This window comes from Cucumis melo, chromosome 6, assembly GCF_025177605.1.
Source record: "Cucumis melo cultivar AY chromosome 6, USDA_Cmelo_AY_1.0, whole genome shotgun sequence".
Taxonomy (NCBI): Eukaryota; Viridiplantae; Streptophyta; class Magnoliopsida; order Cucurbitales; family Cucurbitaceae; genus Cucumis; species Cucumis melo.
The window spans coordinates 34,900,965-34,920,583 of NC_066862.1; the positions used below are offsets into that span (position 1 = coordinate 34,900,965).

At 35.9% G+C, this 19,619-nt stretch overlaps 1 long non-coding RNA gene and 1 pseudogene across 2 annotated transcripts; both read left to right on the forward strand.

The window, feature by feature from the left end:
• Nucleotides 1-968: 968 nt before the first annotated feature.
• On the forward strand, nucleotides 969-2,992 carry LOC127149683 (uncharacterized). Of its 2 annotated transcripts, XR_007821421.1 has the most exons (5): nucleotides 970-1,266; nucleotides 1,373-1,457; nucleotides 1,544-1,643; nucleotides 1,882-1,931; nucleotides 2,736-2,992. It is a non-coding gene; the product is annotated as an uncharacterized LOC127149683 (long non-coding RNA). The 2 variants fall into 2 exon arrangements; XR_007821422.1 differs by having other exon boundaries at nucleotides 969-1,266; nucleotides 1,373-1,643; nucleotides 1,882-2,992.
• Nucleotides 2,993-4,053: 1,061 nt separating this feature from the next.
• LOC127149754 (exosome complex exonuclease RRP44 homolog A-like) overlaps nucleotides 4,054-19,619 on the forward strand; it is a 33,210-nt pseudogene continuing 17,644 nt past the window's right edge.

The window sequence follows — 19,619 nt, forward strand, 5'->3', positions numbered from 1 at the left end:
ATTCAAACTTTAGAGGACATGTTGAGAGCATGTGTCCTACAACTTAAAGGAAGTTGGGATACCCACTTGCCACTTATGGAGTTTGCTTATAATAATAACTATCAGTCTAGTATCGGTATGGCACCATATGAAGCCTTATACGGGAGACCATGCAGAACTCCTGTGTGCTGGAATGAAGTGGGAGAGCGGAAGTTAGTAGGTCCTGAGTTGGTTCAGATTACGATAAACAATATTAAGTTGATCAGAGAAAATCTGAGGAAAGCCCAAGATCGACAGAAAAGTTATGCAGATAAGCGACGAAGAAACCTAGAATTCCAAGTTGAAGATCAAGTTTTCTTGAAATTATCTCCATGGCGAGGTGTTATTCGTTTCGAAAGAAAAGGTAAGTTAAGTCCTAGATATATTGGGTCATATCAGATAACGGAACGAGTGGGACCAGCAGCGTATAGACTTGAGTTGCCAATAGAACTTGCACGAATACATGATGTTTTCCATGTATCCATGTTAAGAAAATATATACCAGATCCATCACATGTGTTGCAAGAGCAACCCGTTGAATTAAAAGAAGATTTGAGTTATGTTGAAGAACCAGTTCAGATTCTCGACAGAAAGGAACAAGTTTTGAGAAACAAAACGATTCCACTCATAAAGGTTTTGTGGAGACATCATGGAGCGGAGGAGGCAACTTGGGAACCAGAATATCAGATGAAGAAGAGATATCCGATACTTTTCAGTTAAGGACATTCTAAATTTCGAGGACGAAATTTTCTAAAGGGAAGGTAAGTTGTAAACTCGATATTTTCTTGGTTTAATTTCTTTAAATGTGGAAAGAAAAAAAAAGAAAAAGAAAATGGAAATTAAGTGTAAATATATATATATATGTATATATATATATATATATATATATATATATTTATATATTAAATAGTTTTATTAAATAAAGTAAAGAAAAGAAAGAAAAGAAAGGATAAAAAGAAGAAAAGGAGAAGAAAATTTCATTTTTTCTTTTCTTCTTCTTCTTCTCTTCCCTTCACCGCCAAGATTTTTGAAGACATCCAACTTCCATTTTTTATTTTCTTTTTCCTTCTTCAATTTTCAGAGAACTTCTAAGAGAGAGTTTTGAAGAAGAAGAGAAATTTTACTAGAATTTTGAGGTTGAAGAAGAGGAGGAGAACTCAAGCAAAGTGTATCCATGGCTGAATTTTAGTTCATTCTGCACATCACTGGTTTTTAATTCGGTTTGAACTCTTCAAAAGGAATTAAGAGGTGAGATTTACATTTACTGAAATTTAACTCATTTTCAAACAAACTTTATGAAGAACATTGGAGCAAATTCGGATATTCATTTGGTGCTTTTTGATGAAGAAAGCAGGGCAGTTGGTTTTCACTCGAAATCAGGAGGTCTCTGGTTTTTCTTATATTTCAGAGTGTATCGGTGGAGTTAGAATCTGTATTTGGTATGGTTGGAAAGCGTATTCAATTTAGTAAAACTTTCATGAAGAAATTGTAAACCAAAAACGACAAAAAATCAGTTAAATTGTAGGGACAAGTTAAAGAGGTCGTGTGCGCACGATTCTGGAAGTGGTTCTGTTTTGAGGGTTATATGTGTTTATGCACGGGGAATCAGATTTATATGTCTTCAGGTAAGTTTTAGAGGATCTCAAAATAAAGATTTGGATATAAAGAACACTCATTTTGGTTAAATATTGAGAAAGTTATAGTCCTTTGAAGTTTATGTTAGAAATCTGGAAATTTTAGAGAAATGTTGAAATAGGATTTTATTTCTTAAGCTTTGTTTTCGTGAGCGTCATCTTTGGTGCGACATGTTATTTAGGAAACCAGAATGTTTAGAGTTTTAATACTGGGTTGGGTTGTTGGCAGGCCGAGAAGAATTAAACCAAGCTTATAGACCAAGGATCTAGCCCAAGGCTGTGAGTGACAAAACCAACTTTGAAATATTTTCCATAATTGTTATTATGATTGAATGCGATAAATGTTTGTTTACGAAGCCATGAAAGGTATTTGAATTTCATGACTATTTTCAAGTATACATTTGGAGACTAGATTTCTTAAAGAAATTTATGCTAGCACGTAGATATTAAATGTTTGGAAAGTATTTAAACGACAATATTTTAAGCAAAGCATGAATTAATATGAAGTTTTGTTTTAAGAACTACAATTTTCCGCGAAAGAGCTGAGTAAAGTTCGAGCTTTGTGTAAAATTTATAAGCAGGCAAGTTTTAATATTTTAAGATGATTTATGAAATTTTCATTAACTACATGACTGAGATCTTGAGCCTGAGGCTAGAGATTACCGTGTGCACACTGGTTAGATTCCGTTGTTGACGTTGAGTGTACTCCATATCAACGAGGCTGTCGTGAGTGCTGGGCAGGCCCCACTACGACAAAGACGATGGGAGTGCTGGGCGGACCCCACTACATCGTAGTGCTTGTAAACGTTGTTGTACTTGGTGTACCCTACACAACGTAGATTCGTCATGTTAGTTAAAATGCTTCGATATACTTGATATGCCTTTCTATATTTCAATGATTAACATGCTGAGTATTTAAGGAAGCTATTCTTACTACTACACATTTACATTTACGACTTGTATAAATAGATTTATATGTGTAAAGTTTTCACGTGCTCTTATCTTTAAATTCATAGTTTTAAACTGAGTCACTCACTGAGCTTCATAGCTCACCCTTTCCAAAATGTTTTACCCATTTTCCAGGTAGAGATCGAGTTTCCGGTGCCTGATAGACTGCCTTAGTCTGCGGAAGCTTCATTATCGATTGCCAGTACGTGTTTTGAGTTGGGCATAGAGTCTGTTGTGTTGTGATGTATATACACCCTTGTATGTTATAGATACTCCACAGTTTGTATATGCTTTAGGAGTTGTAGTTGTGTAAATTTTGTTGGTTATATTTTGATTAAGGTGTCTTTAGGTTTACTCGTGAAATCGGTAAATTTTGAGGTACACTTCATGTATGTGTTTGACTAGCCTAGGATCCACTGTGTCTTGTGGCATGTACAATAGTTTATATACTAGATTGGCAAGTTCATCGCATGAAAGTTTTAAGCAGAGTCGACAGATACAGATACAGAAAAGCGTTGTTCGTCGGCTTCACGCCATCTTTCGGTCTAAGGTAGCAGGTAGTCCGGGAAGGGGTGTGACACCTATCGAATCATCAAACGAATTGGACCTGTTGCTTATAAATTAGAGCTGCCACCCTCTGCCACCATTCATCCTATATTCCATGTACCGCAGCTGAAAAGAGCTTTCGAGGAGCGTAAGAAACGACAAGAATTACCCCTTATATGACTGAGAATCACGAGTGGACAACAGTACGAATGAGGTCTATGGATATCAAAAGAATGATCAAGGAAGCTGGGAAGTCTTGATGTGCTGGAAGAGATTACCAAGAAATGAGGCCACTATGATGATCTTCAGCAATCATTCCTTTGATTTCCACCTTGAGGACAAGGTTAAATTGGAGCAAGAATGCAATGTTAGACCCTCAATTATACATCAGTATCGTAGAAGAGAGAAGAATGTAACTAATTGTGAAAAAACAAATATAACTATAAAGGAAGGGGGAACCACACAGAGAGAGAAAGGTAGTTCGTTTTCATTTTGGTGAAGTTCTATCCTTACGATTTAGAGAGAGTGAGTTGATTCATAGAATTGAAATTTGTGCAATTCGATTTCTTCTATATTGTAAACATTTCCATTGATAATCAATAAAGAAATTCTATTCTCTTCATTGAGAATTTGTGTTGGATTTGAGTTCCAACAAATTGGTCAACTAGTTTTGGTTTGGAAAATTGAAGGCAGGTAGTAATGACCCATTGTGACCCTTATTAGGGATCTCAAGGAGTCGGGTTACTCACCTTTCTTTTTTCTTCTTCTTTTGCATCCATGATTTTCATACTTTTTTGCTGCAATTAGCTGTGCTTTAGCACTTCACCAGTTCTTGTGGTTGTTTTTGCTTTTGGGTGATTGAGTAGTTAGTCTCATTTAAGAATATGTCTCAAATTCATGATTGTTCTTGTAAGTTTTAGTGGAATAATAGTTGAAGCTGCTTTCAAAAGACATGTTGCACAACAAGTCGTTTGTTAAAAAGACGAAGTCTGCGAAGGTGATGAAGGTCAGTAAATTATTAATCTTGGGCCTTATTTTATACATCTCATTAGTTTCCATCCTTTTATTGTTACTTTGTTCTTTTGGGTTTCTGTTCTTCATGACAGAAAGTGAGAGAACACTATCTTCGAGATGATATATACTGTGGGGCTTCGATTTGCAAAAAATGTGATTCTTCAGTTGCTCGCTTGGGTGCTTCTACATCGCCAATTCTAGTTCTTGACACCAATGTTGTTCTTACTCAGGTTATTTTCGTCTTGTTTCTGTTGTCAACATTGAGCTTTCAACTTTTAGTGTTTTATGAAATGATGCGTTTTTACAGATTGATTTTCTTGAGAATCCTGCTATTGATGACGTGGTTATGCTATCAGTTATGCTGGACGAGGTTAAGAACAGAACCTGTCTGTTTACAACAGAGTTAGAGCTCTCTGCAGAAATCCCCTGTGGAGATTCTTTGTTTTCTCTAACGAGCATCACAAGTATGTTTTCCGTTTATGCTTTCATTATTGCTGCCTTTCAAAGTCATCCCTAAATAATATCGTACCATTTAACAACAGGATAAATTTACACTTGGCTTGGAGATTCAAAATCTTTCATCTATTATTTTATTTTTGAACTACATGGGAATTTGGGTTATTGCTATTTCCTTCTAACTCATTTGCTAATACCAACTTCTAATTAGAAACTGTGCCAATCAAGAGTTTATTGGGTACCTTTGGTTTTACTTCTATGTACATCAAGCTTGTGGTTTTATGCATCTAAGGTAAAAACTGAAAGAAAAACTAACTACGAATTATTAGAGCTTTACTAGGGTTTAGCTAGTCATTGTAATCGTTGAAAGAAGTATGATGCCTAGGTTTTTCATGGTAAATGAACTTACAACTCTAATGTGGTATGTTTCCCTATAAATCTTTTTGTAACCTCCCATGGCATAAACTATCGAAATCTCTATGGAAAAACTTGAACTTTCATGGTGGCTAGAATTTTAAGCTTCCTTTAATGATATTATTTTGGCAGGGATACATATGTTAAGGACATGAGTGGAGAAAGTAAAAATGATCGAAATGATAGAGGTATTCTCTTGATATTACATAAGTTAATGCTGTTATGTTGTACTGAAGCTGGACTGCGTATAGTTCTTTCATCCGTCCTCTTTATCCTGTTGAAGAAATTGGAACTCAATGAAGAGACACTCACTTGGAAGAAAGAAAGTTTTATTAAGACAATTTACAAATGGACACCTCTAGAGAGAACACTCACTCACTTTCACTCAAAGTTTCTTACTAACTCTCTTTCTCTCTTCCTCACTTTGCTTACTTGCTTTTATTTTTGCTTGATTCACAAATGAGGATCACACCTCTATTTATAGGCATGAATTCCTTGGAGCCCAAGCCAAAAAGAGGTTTCTAGAGTTCTACTATTCTAGATATTTATTTCTTATCCTTATCTAAAAGAATTCTCTAGAATTCTTTATCCTAAAACATCTAAGATATTTCTAGTTTTCTTTATAGTTTACATAATTCTAGAATTTTAATATACTCTTTTAATATCTCTAAAATATTCTAGTTAGTGTTGCTATGTACTTTAACACTCCCCCTCAACACTAACTATCCTTCATCTTTCAATCATCCCTAGTTGCTGTAGAAACTCCATATGCTTGGTTGCAGGTAAACCTTTCATGAAAATATCCGCAATTTGGTCTTCCGTCTTTATTGGCTTCATTTCAATTTCCTCTTGAAGTACGTTTTCTCTTATAAAGTGATAATGTACCTCCACATGCTTAGTCCTTGCATGGAAGACTGGGTTCTCAGCTAAGCGAACTGCAGATAGGTTGTCATAGTATAAAGTTGTTGCATGATTAATATCTTGGCACAAATCCTTTATTAGTTGCTTTATCCACATATTCTCTTGTGCTGCCATGGCTGCTGCTCTATACTCTGCCTCTGTGGTAGATAAGGCAACTGTTGGTTGTCTCTTGCTACACCAAGAAACTGCTCCACACCAAAGTTTAAACAAGTACCTAGTAGTTGATCGTCGTGTATCATGATCTCATGCATAATCAGCATCACAGAAGCCTTCTAACTTGCAATCCTGCCCTTTCTTATATAAAAGGCCATATTCAGTTGTTCCTCTGAGATATCTTAAAATTCTTCGAACTGCTTCAAGATGAGGCTTCTTCGGTTTCTGCATGTAATGACTTACAACTCCGACAGAGTATGAGATATCAGGTCTTGTTAGGGTAAGGTAGATCAAACTACCTACCAACCGATGGTACATTGTTGGATCTGCAAGATCTTTGCCTTCATGCATGCAGAACCTTTTGTTGACCTTCATTGGTATGGATATTGGCTTGCAGTCACTCACACCATACTTCTGTAGAAGATCCTTCACATATTTTTGTTGCCCAAGAAACAATCCTTTTTCTGAGTACTCCATCTCTAGTCCAAGAAAGTGCTTTAGTTCTCCAAGTTTCTTCATTTCAAAGCGGACTAGTAGGTTCTGCTTTATTTGTTGAACTTCTTCTATATGGTCTCCTGTTATGATTAGGTCATCCACGTAGACTAATATAATTACGACCTTTGAGTCTTGAGCTTTGACAAATAAACTGGAATCTGCTGAAGCTACTGCAAAGCCGCTTTCAACAAGAAATTCTGCAATCTTTCCGTACCAAGCTCTTGGTGCTTGCTTCAAGCCATATAAATCCTTTCTTAGCTTGCAGACATAGTCATGAAGAATTTTATCCTCAAATCCTTTTGGTTGCTCCATATATATGTCTTGATCCAACTCTCCATTTAAAAAGGCATTCTTAACATTCATTTGCCATAGCTTCCAGTCCTTACTAGCAGCCAGTGCCAATAAGACTCGAACAGTGGTGAGCTTTGCTACTGGACTGAGCGTTTCATCATAGTCCAGACCATACTGTTGAGAAAACCCTCGAGCAACCAATCGAGCTTTGTATCTTTCAATTGTTCCATCTGCTCGTGTTTTGACTTTGTAAACCCATTTACATGATATGGGTTTAACATTCTTAGGCTTCGGCACCAAGTCCCACGTATGATTCTTTTTTAATGTGTCAACTTCTTCTTCCATGGCTTTTCTCCATTGGATGCTTTGTGACGCTTCTTCGTATGTTGCTGGCTCTTCAAATGTTGCTAATGCTGCATTTACGTATCTGGAATTTGGTTTTCTTATTCTGGTTGACCTCCGTAATTGTGGTTCTTGATTATATATTCCACTTTGCCAAGGACTTTGTGTTCTTACCTGTTCTTCTTCATCTTCGTCGTTTCCTTCTTCAGCTTCTGTTGGAGCCTGTTGTACCTGACTTATCTCTTCTTTGGATCCTTCTTTGAAAGACTTCTCATTCTTTGTTGACTTTTCTGATTCGGGTATCCACCATGATGATGCTTCATCAAATATAACATTTCTTGATGTGTAGCATCGTCCACTAGTAGGATCAACGCACCTCCACCCTTTTCTTTGGTTGTCATATCCAACAAAGATGCATCTGATTGCTTTCTTGTTAAACTTGCTCCTTAAATGATCTGGTACGAATACATAGCATACACAACCAAAGACTCGGAAGTGTCCAACTGTTGGCTTGATATTCAACAACTTTTCATAAGGTGATTTGAATTCAAGCCTTTGTTGAGGAAGTCTGTTAACCACATGGGCCGTGTTCTCATACGCTCAGCCCAAAATCTTTCTGGAACATTATTTGCATGTAACATGCTACGACATACTTCTGCAAGATGTCTATTTTTTCTTTCTGCCACTCCATTTTGTTGTGGAGTGTTTGGACACGTTAACTGATGATATATTTTATACTTTTGCAAGTATTGAGAGAATTCATTAGAAATATATTCTCCCCCGTTATCTGAACGTAAACATTGAATTCTCTTACCTAACTCATTTTCAACTTGTTCTTTGAATTCTTTAAATTTTGTAATTGTTTCGGAGTTTTCTTTCATAGAACACCCAAACATACCTGAAGAAGTCATCAATAAAGGTCACCATGTACCGCATTCCACTGACTGAAGATTGCTTGACAGGACCAAATACATCTGAATGCACCAACTCCAATGGTTGTTTTGCTCTGAATTTGGAATCCTTGAATGGTAGTTGATGTGCTTTCCCATACTGGCAACCAGCACATACCATGTCTTCTCTAATATCAAGTTGTGGCAACCCCTTCAACATGGACTTGTTTATTATTGTCTTTAATTTGCTGCAGCTAACATGACCAAGTCTTGCATGCCACAAATCTGCTTTGTCATTCTTCCGCGTCTTGTTCACGTAGGCGGTCTCTGCTGACATAACATAGATGGAGTCCATCCTTCGTCCTTCCATCAACGATGTACCACTTACTTTAAGATTATGATACACCTTGACATCGTCAGGTCCAAATACAACAAAGTTGCCTGCTGAAGTCAATTGAGATACTGACACCAAATTCTTCTTCATTCCAGACACATAAAATACACTATCTAATTCCACTTGATTGGAATTAGAACGAGGCACTATCATAGTTTTGCCAACGTGAGCTATTGGCAACTTCGAGTTGTTTGCAGTTACAACAACTCGGCTTCCTTTATACTCTATTGTGTTTTGTAGCTTCCTCTTATCTCCTGTCATATGGTTAGAACATCCCGAATCAACAATCCAATCATTTTCATAATTTACCTCTTCTGCATGGAGAGCTAACACTTCATTTTCCAACACATTGGATGTCGACTGGGGGTTGGGATCTGTGGTTGCACAACATGCTTCTGCATCCCATTCTTCTTCGCTAATGCTCTCGGCCTGGGAGGTGACTACATTGCTTTCTGCTATCTTCTTCTTGCAGCGAAATTCTCTCGCATAGTGGCCTATCTTTCCACAGTTGTAACATTCTCCCTTCTTTCTATGACCGTGTAGACGATCATTTTTACTAGCTCCCCCTACTTGAGAGCCCTTTGGAGTCTCTTCAGCTCCTTTTGACCCTACTTTCTTTTGAAACTTTGAATGACCTCTCCTTTGGCCACTAAAGAGCGCTTCTTCATTATTGCTCTTTATTATGACCTCTGACATTTGCTTAGCCAATGCTTCTTGACTGGAAAGCATACTTTCTAGGTCAATCAAAGAAGGTTGGACCGCCCAACCTTGAATAGCAGTAATAAAACTTCTATATTCTGATTTAAGACCATGAATAATAATTCTTCTCATTCTTGATTCTAAAATGGCTGAAGTAGGATCTAATTCAGAGATTTCACGACAGAGAGATTTTACCTTGGTGAAATATTGGTTGATAGTCACTCCCTTTGAGCAATTGACAGGAGCTCGTTCTCTAAAAACTGCAATCTTGCATCATTCTTCTTTGAGAAGAGTGAGGCGAACGTGTCCCATGCTTTCTTTGGTGTCCACAATACTAATGTGCTCTAACATTTCTTCATCAATTGTAGTTTTAATTGCAAACATGGCCTTACCTGCTTTGATATTCCATTTCTTCAAAGCAGCTGCATCCTCAGGCAGATTAACTTTAGTGCCTCCTACCACATCCCACAAGTCTTGGCCTTAGAGATATGACTTCATGCATGTGGACCATGTTTTGTAATTCTGAGTGTTAAGCTTCTTGATTCCTCCAACAACTTGAAGGTCTCCAATCATCATGTAATGGTGAATGCTCCACGATCAGCTGTGTACCAGACAACAAGCTTCACAGTCCCAGACTGTACTTGCTTTGCAAGAGCTTCAACACCGCAGGCTAAGCTAACTTGGCTCTGATACCACTTGTTGAAGAAATTGACACTCAATGAAGAGACAATCACTTGGAAGAAAGAAAGTTTTATTAACACAATTTACAAATGATGGACACCTTTAGAGAGAACACTCACTCACTTTCACTCAAAGTTTCTTACTAACTCTCTTTCTCTCTTCCTCACTTTGCTTACTTGCTTTTATTTTTGCTCGATTCACAAATGAGGATCACACCTCTATTTATAGGCATGAATTCCTTGGAGCCCAAGCCAAAAAGAGGTTTCTAGAGTTCTACTATTCTAGATATTTATTTCTTATCCTTATCTAAAAGAATTCTCTAGAATTCTTTATCCTAAAAAATCTAAGATATTTCTAGTTTTCTTTTTAGTTTACATAATTCTAGAATTTTAATATACTCTTTTAATATCTCTAGAATATTCTAGTTAGTGTTGCTATGTACTTTAACATATCCCACTTGGACAGTATTTATAGTTGATTCGTATTCATGCTAACATTCTAGTTCATCATTTACAGTAACTGCGAAAGTATTCTGTATGCGTTTGTTTTCATAACCCATCATAAGCTAATGACTGAGATTTAGCATAAATGCTTGCTTAAATTGTGTTGACGATTATCTCTAACATTGTGATTCAGCCATTCCAGTGGCTGCTCAGTGGTATCAGAATCATCTTGGTGGTGCTACTCGTGTTCTACTCATAACCAATGAAAGAGAGAATAGGAGAAAGGCTATTGAAGAGGGAATTTGTGCAGAGACAATTATGTTAGATGTTTATTTATTTTTAGCTTTCCTTAAAGCCTCTTGGTGTCTACCATATGGCGTGCTTATAATGATTATGCTTTCTCTCTTGCTCTCAAGTTTTTTATGTCATATGCTTAGCTAACTTGGTTAATTTGTTTGGTGTTTACAGTTGAATCTTATGTTAGATCATTGGGGCAAACTCATTTACTTGATCTGTTAGTGCAAAGTGCAAATGAAGATGCAAATATGGAGGATGTTGAAGATTTGAGGCCATCGAAGAGAAAGGTTCTTTACTCTGAGGTATTATAAGGAATATGCTAAACTATATTTATTTCGGGAAAAATACTAGTGTCTTATAAGGATTCTGGTTTTCAACATATCCTACTCTTCTTTCTTCAAGCATAAACCCATGTCAGAAATTACTTCGTGGTATATATCATCAAGGCAAGCTCCGTGTTAATCGATACAATCCATTTGAAGCGTATGTTGGAAGTGAGAGTATTGGCGATGAAATTATTATTTATGGGCGTACCAACATGAATCGGGCTTTTGATGGTGATGTTGTGGCAGTTGAACTTTTGTCACGGCATGAAGAGAAATCTCTGATATAGCAGACGAAGGTAATTTTTTTTTTCTCACTAATAATTTATTAGTTGAGAATAGAGAAGGCTAGTGTGAATTCTATAAGGATCTAACATGGAGATGTGTGTGTGTGTGTGGGTGTTCGTGTAGAGTGAAGGGGGATAAGGATTAGGTTGGAGTCATATTTTCACGAATTATGAGAATCCCAATTACATGATAACTTAAATATGAAATATAGAAAGTTTAGCAAATTCCCTTAGTGGAAATGATTAAAGATTTTCCTTTGTGTTTCCAATATAAGTTTCTATTCAGTATGGTTGGTGGCCTGGCCAGTGAGAGGGGGCAAAGGATTAGGTTGGGAGTCCGGTTCTCATGAGTTATTACAATTTCAATTATATGCCAACTCGATGAAGATGGTAAAAACTAAAAAGGTTAACAACGTCCCTATCAGGAAGTTACTAATTATTTTTCTGTATTTCTAATTCAAGCTTAAATTGGGCTTTGAACTTCACTCTTTCTCACACACACGAGGGCAGTTGTGCACACACACATACTCCCATTACGATGCAGACATGATTGTATTATTGTTGAAGATGATGAGGAAGAAGATGTTCATCTTGTTCTTGGTAGCGCTGATGATGCTTCAAGAGCTGCATCTGTACTACAGGGCTCTGATGGAGATTCTTCTTCTAGTTCACCACGCCCAGCTGGACGTGTCATTGGTATCATAAAGCGTAACTGCATTCATAAATTATCATGGCAGTTTGTAAGATTCCTCTGTCCATGGGGTGTCTTTTACTGTACACATTATATGCTTTTTCTTCTACTAATAAATACTTAAATATGTTCTAGATGTATGTGTACCCGAATATATTTTTATGTGTATACAGTCTACAAGATGAAGATGACACTAACATTTTTAGTTAATGTTGAAAATATACTCTGTGATTTTCCACCTAGCTTTATAGTTGTTTTGGGGATTTCATAAATTTTTTTGTCTTCTATATACAGTTTTGTTTCTTTACTTTTTCAAGATGGTTGCACAGATTTTGTATCACGGTGGAGTTGTTTGTCTGAAGTTAAAATTAATGCAGTTATTGTGGTTCTTTGAATCCAATGCCTATTCATGCCGGAAGTGGTGGCATCGCCTATGCTCTATTTGTTTCCAAAGATCGTCGGATTCCTAAAATTAGAATCCAAACTCGTCAGCTTGAGAATCTTTTGGACGAGAGAATTATTGTAGGAGTTCATTCTTGGGACCGTCTTTCTAGATATCCTTCAGGAAATTATGTGCGATCTATAAGAGAAATAGGTGATCGAGACACAGAAAGTGAGGTATGCACAATCGTTATATCAATAAGAAAGCACTTTTTTATTCTCTCTCTTAATATGCTACCAAAACACATGGTTCTTTTGATGATTTTCCATAATATCTATAGGTCTAATAGATCTTGTTGGATTTCTAGAACTTATGGGGGTGGGATTTAAATTTCATATGGTTAAATATATTCCTATACTATTAACATAAAAACATTTTTTAGGGTGATATGGTAAAAATATTATTTTTTTTTGGTTGGGGGACCGATTTTAACATTGAACCTATGAGCTCATATCAATTTTAGCCCTAAACTTTGAATTTCATCAAATTGGATCCTAAAATAAGTGTTACAATCAATTTCTGCTGAGTCCCCCACTAATTTTAACAGATAATAGTGTAAAAATCCTTGAAAGCTCCTTAATTTCAATGAAATAAAGTTTCCTACAAATATAAATTTGATCAATGCACAAATAAACCATGGAATAACTTTGCCAAAATTCATATACTTCAACAAAAAAACTTCAGCACTTTTAGATATTTTTTTCTCTAATTTTCTTTTTGATTTCTTATTGTCCATGCTGCTGAATAAAAATTTTTGGAACCAATTACAAATTGATACGTTATTTACTAAAATAATTGTATTTGGGATTAAATAAAAATTGACATGTGTCCCAAATTTAAATTTAATGACAAATTGGACAATTCTAATGATGTCCGTACGTTTACTTTGACAATTGGATCAAATTAATTATTTTGATTCAATTAAATATTATTTATTTGTGCTAAAATTCAATTGAGCCAAAAAATAAACTTAATTTAACCCAAAATTAAATAGAGATTTTATAATGTATAACATTTTTGGTATAAAATATTAAGTATATGTCAATTTATTAAACAATTTGCAAATATAGCAAATTTTTTATTTTTTTAAAATATATTCCAATATTGCCCTCATTTTAAAAAGGAAATTGGTGCGATTTTATCCTTCTTCTTCTCCATTGTCACCGTCATTCCTTTTCTCCACGATTTTCTCCCTTCTCCAATATATTCTCCGCGATTTTCTCCCTTCTTCATCTTTACCATCGTTTCTGTGATTTTCTCCACGTTAAGAACACCTTCTTCCGTCTCCAACCAGTTTGTCATCTTATTGTCTATGATTTTCTCATACTTTAATTAAATCATCTGGTATGTAATCATATTATTTTTTAAAGATTTTAGATTTGATCTTTCTTTTTAGTTGTTTCCTCTTATTTCAGTTTGAATCTTTGTAATATTTGTTTTTAGTTATTTGCTCTAATTTTAATAATTTTCCAGTTTGAATCTTTGTAGAATATTTTTTTTTTGTCGATTTCATGTTTTTAGGTTAAAAGAATTACATATCTATTAATGATAGTGATAGACTTGTATCCTAGTGTATCACTGATAGAAGTCTATCACTGATACACTATGATACAAGTCTATCACTGAAAGACACTTTGTCTTCTATCAATGCTTCAATGTAATACTAGGCTGATAACTATTTTTTTTTTAAATTTTGCAGTAATTTAGAATTATGATTAAGCTTCCAATAGTAGTGTTTCATAGTGGACAGTGGGATGATACAAATAGTTACTTGAATTACAAGACTACAGGCGTATTGGTTGATGAGATGATGTGTTTGGACAATTTAGTAAGTTTGATATTAAGAGAAGTTCGATTTGATGCATCTCCTTCTTCAATACAATTGTCAATCTTATTGGATTATGGTATCACTGATATTCAAACTGTGGTTCAAATTCACGAAGATAACGATCTTACTTGGTTTCTAAGTTTAGTTAAAGGGTAAATTACAAGACATCCATTAGTTGTAACGCTCCGAAAATTTAAGGTAAAATTTTCTCGTTTTTATGTAAATTATTCGAAATTCTAAAATGTTGGTGTAAGTTGATATAATAATAATATAATATTATTATATTATTATTATTAATAATTATTTTATGTGTTATAATATTAATATTATAATTATTATTATTATTTAATATTATAGTAATATTATTAATTAATAACAATAACATTATTATTACATAATATTAATTTATTATTTATTTAATATTAATATTATTAATATATTATTATTATTACTTTATTTTTATTATTATTATTATTTTTATTATTTTTATTATTTTATTTTTATTTTATTTTATTATTATTATTATTAATTTCTTAATTTAATATATAAATATATATATATATATATATATATATATATATATATATAATTTAAAAAAAAAGGAAAGAAAGAAAACCCTAAGCCGCGCGCGCAAGCCCCCCCCCCCTCCGTTTTCGTTTTCTCTCCCTCGCGCCGCCGCCGCTTCTTCTTCTTCTTCTTCCGTCGTCGCCAGTCCTCTCTTCTCCTTCGTCTTCTTCTCTTCGGCTTCTTCATCCGGCGAACACAGACGTCGCCCGCACGCCTTCGTCGACCGTCCATTTCTGTGTCCGCACATCACCGGCGGGAAGCACCAGCGACGGCCGTCCCCGACCGCCCTTCTTCTCAGTTCCGCGTGCACGGCCAGCCGTCGGCCGTTTCTGCCTCGGTGGTAAAGCGTCAGCCGTCGTATTACCATCGTCGACGAAAGAAACCAGGCAAACCATTTCTGCCATCGCCGCCGCGTGTTCCGCCGCCGGGCGGTGTGAAGATTAAATCGACTCCAAGCCGGCTGTCCAAGCCGAGCCGTGATCCCTGTCCGAGCCGAGCCGCCATCCTTGTCCGAGCCGAGCCGCCATCCTGGTCCAAGTCGAGCCGAGTGAGCCGAGTGAGCTGAGCCGCGAGCCGAGTGAGCCGAGCCGAGAACCAAGCCGAGCTAAGCCAAGCCGAGCCGAGCCGAGCCTAGCCGAGCCGAGAACCAAGCCGAGTTAAGCCGAGCCGAGCCGAGCCGAGTCCAAGCCGAGCCGAGCCGAGCCACCTAAGCCTTCCTTCCTCTACTTCGGTTCACGGTGAGTCTTCGGTAAGGATTGTTTTGATGAATTCCCTAATGTTTCCTCGTCCGATTCGAGTTTGAATGTTGGATTAAGATATGGCCCTACTTTTCTCCCTTGAAGGTAGTACAGAGTTGACGCTTAAGTTCTCGGGTTCCGCGGCAGGCCTGGTTGGAGATAGCTTCCTTTCCTTGGGTAAGTCAACGGATCTCGCTTCCGACCTTTTTAAAACGACTTCTACTAAAGTCATCAACTAAAACCTTCGTGTTTCGTCTAGGTGGATCTGTTGAGCGTGGATTCGATCGAGGGGCATAACCGAGTATCAGGTAAGGGTTTTCCTACTACTGGACCCCGAGTCCCGGGCTGAAACCGTAGTAATCCACAGGGGATTACACGTTAGTGACTGTACTGAATAACTGTATGCGTGTTGACTGATAAGTACTGATATTATATTTTTGTCTGAAGTAATTATACTGTGACTGCTAATTGTGGATTGAGATTTTATGTTAATGGACCTTAAAGTTACGGTTCAGTATGTAGTAAAACACTGGTCTGGATGTGGTTCATGGAGTTTGGACGGGGAAGGACAGTGAGTCCGGTTTTTGGTTGGTTAGTCGATTGGACCTAGGGTTTTCCCTATTGGTGTGCGAATTGGTGATGCGTATAGCAGCTGAGGGTGTAGATGTTTAAACCTATACTATCTGACTGACAAAGCCTATGGCGGAATTGTAATATGAATGCCGTTGGGATGTGATTGATGTAGACAGTTTAGTATGGACTGAGGGGTAACAGTTAGCTTCGTCTATGGGGTAGTGTGCCTTACTGATAGGTGCGTCCTTCGGGAGCACTAGACTGATATGTGCATCCTTCGGGAGCACTAGACTGATATGTGCGTTCTACGGAACCACTAGACTGTTATGTAGGGTACCCCCGAATAGGAAGTTAACTGTTGTCCCCTAACGGGCCCAGTAGTGGGTCCCTTACTGGGTATGTTTATACTCACCCTTTCTCTTCTTTAACTTTTCAGGTAGGGGTACAGCGAGGGGCAGACCGACGAGAGGCAGGAAGGATGCGTGAAGGCCATATGGACGCGTCTGGTTTTCTTATCGCTTCCGCTATGTATTTTGTCTGAATATTTTGACTTGTGATTTTGAACTGATGACTTGATATTTTATTTTGTAACTTTTTGATTTATTTAAAATAGGGCCCGAAACTGTCTTTTGTAAGGTTTCTAATGTTTTAATGAATCGTAACTGGTCCGTTTTAAATTTTATGTTGAATGGTCGAGTTTTGATATTTGGTAGTGACCTCAGCTTAGTCCGGAAAGTTGGGTCGTTACATTAGTTGCTCGTGCTATTGCTCATGTCTGTAATATGGATTTAGAATGGTCTAGTGTTGTTAACAGTGGGATGGATAATTTGTGTTCTTTGTTGCCTTCTTCTTCCATTGATGATGATTTTCAAATTCTTACGAATATTTATGTTAGTAGCTTGTCTTCTGCATTCGATTTGAAAGAAAATGAGCAAGCAAGGAACTACTATCAAAGTCATTTTAGTACATTGCTATAAAGAACAACTTTGAGATCAAGATTGTGAGATCAAATTCTAATTCTATTGAATTTAAGTGCTCCCAAGATAATTGTCCATGGTATGTCCGTGCATCTCGTTACAAGGGTGGGGAATTATTGCGACTAAGGAAGTATATTGCTAATCACAATTGCTCCATAAATGTTTTTCAAACTACTCATAAACAAGCATATTCATCATTGATTAGTGATTGTATTGTAAAAGACTTTAGTTCTTTTGACCGTTTGACTCCAAATGATATTATGATTCACATGCATACTAAACTTGGTGTAAATGTTAGCTACTATAAAGCGTGGAGGGTAAAGGAACTTGTTATGAATTATTTGAATGGTGAAGCAAAAGAATCTTATGCTTTGATTTCAAACTTTTTATGAAACTAAAAAAAATTAGCCCAGGTATGTTTTTATTCTTACAATTTATATATCATCAATCAAGCTTTTAATGATATGGTCTATCACTGATAAGTTCTATCAGTGATAGGCCTTATAGTAAATGAGCATATCATTAGATGACAGATGTTATGGTCGTTTACTATAGGATCTATTAGTGATAGACCGTATCAGTGATAAACTATATCATTGACAGACCTATAGTAAAAGAACATGTTATTTGTCTTTGATGTATATATATATATATAATAATTTTTTTATTTCAAGTTCATTCACTGCTTATGAAATTGATACAGAGGGACATTTTAAGTACTGTTTTATGGCTATTGGAGCATGCATTGAAGGATGGAAATATTGTAGGCCAACATATCAGTTGACGATACATTTTTGAAATCTAAATATGGTGGAACTCTTTTGACAGCCTCAACAATTGATGGTAATAATCAAAATTTCCCATTGGCCTTTAGTATTGTAGATTCTGAAAATGATGCATCCTAGAGATGGTTTTTTGAGAATATAAAGAATAGTTTAGGAGATCGGAAAGATTTAGTTGTAATATCCGATCGATATTTAAGTATTCCAAAAAGTGTTCATAATGTTTTTCCAAATGCAGAATATTGCGTTTGTTTGCAACACCTTCTAAAAACTTTGAAGTTGATATATAAGGACCCTATAATTAATAAGCTTTTTTTTAGATGTAGAAAAGCATATACAGTTGTTGATTTTGAGACTAATATGAGATGGATGGAGTCTATGTGTCCTAATATACGAGACTATCTTAGTAAGGTTGGTTTTGAAAAGTGGGTTCGAGCATACTGTACAAGGAAAAGATATCAAATGACGACTACAAACATTTCAGAAAGCTTAAATGCAGTTCTAAAAGAATCTAGAGATTTGCATGTTGAAGCATTACTCGATTCTATTAGACAAATACTTCAAAATTGGTTTTATGATTGGAGAAAAGTTTCATGTTGTATGAGAACTGTTTTAAGTAGTTGGGCTGAAGGAGAATTACGAATACAACATCAAAATTCAAGAAGCTTCACAGTAAGTTTTTGTGTTTCAATGTTTATTTATTTAATTAGTGGGTAATGTAACAAGACCTATCAATGATAAACTCTATCGCTGATAGATTCTTATTAGTGATTATCTATATCACTAATAGATTCTATCAGTGATAGACCATATATGTTGACTAAGTTTCTTTTTTTTTTTTTTTTTTTTCAGGTTAATGCTATTAATGATGTTGAATTTCAAGTGATTGATGGAAGAAAACAATTTATTGTATAGTTAGATTGCAAATCATGTACCTGTCGCATTTGGAATCTTAATGAAATTCCATACGCCCACGCATTTGCTGTTCTTCGTGGGCGTAATATGTATACTTACTCTTTTCTTTCCAATTATTTTTTGTCAAGTACTTTGATTTCAACTTATACTGGATAACTTCGTCCAGTTGGGAACATGCTAATTGGAAGTCTATTGGAATTGACATGAACAAACTACCTCCAACTTTCAAGCGTCGAGTAGGACGATCGCGAAAACAAAGAATACTATCAATTGGCGAGAAGAAAAGTCACTCAAGATGCAGCCATTGTCATCGTGCTGGTCACAATCGTAGAAATTGCAGATTTTCACCATTTTTACAGTGACGTGATATTATGTTTTTTATAATAATCTTTTAGTTCGAGCATATAGAACATTTATTTTGTATGTGTAGTAAATACTTTCTATTTGTTTGACTCAAACCGTTCAATAATAATCTACCTTTTCCTCAAAACTATAAAAGTAAAAGTGACTTATTGTAAAGTCTATCACAGATAGTTTCTATCAATGATAGATTTTATTGTGTAGCCATCACTAATAGTTTCTATCGGTGATAGAAACCGATATACAATTGAGGGAACTAGAAGATCCAATTGATGAAAGGAATAGTTCAAACCTTTCAATAATAATCTACCTTTTTCTCAAGACTATATTGTAAAGTAGTAATATGAAGTAATCCACTATAAAGTCTACCACATATAGTTTCTATCAATGATAGACTTTATTGTGTAGTCATCACCAACAGTTTCTATCAGTGATAGAAACCAATATACAACTAAAGGAACTAGAAGGGATAATTGATGAAATGAATGATTCAATAAATAC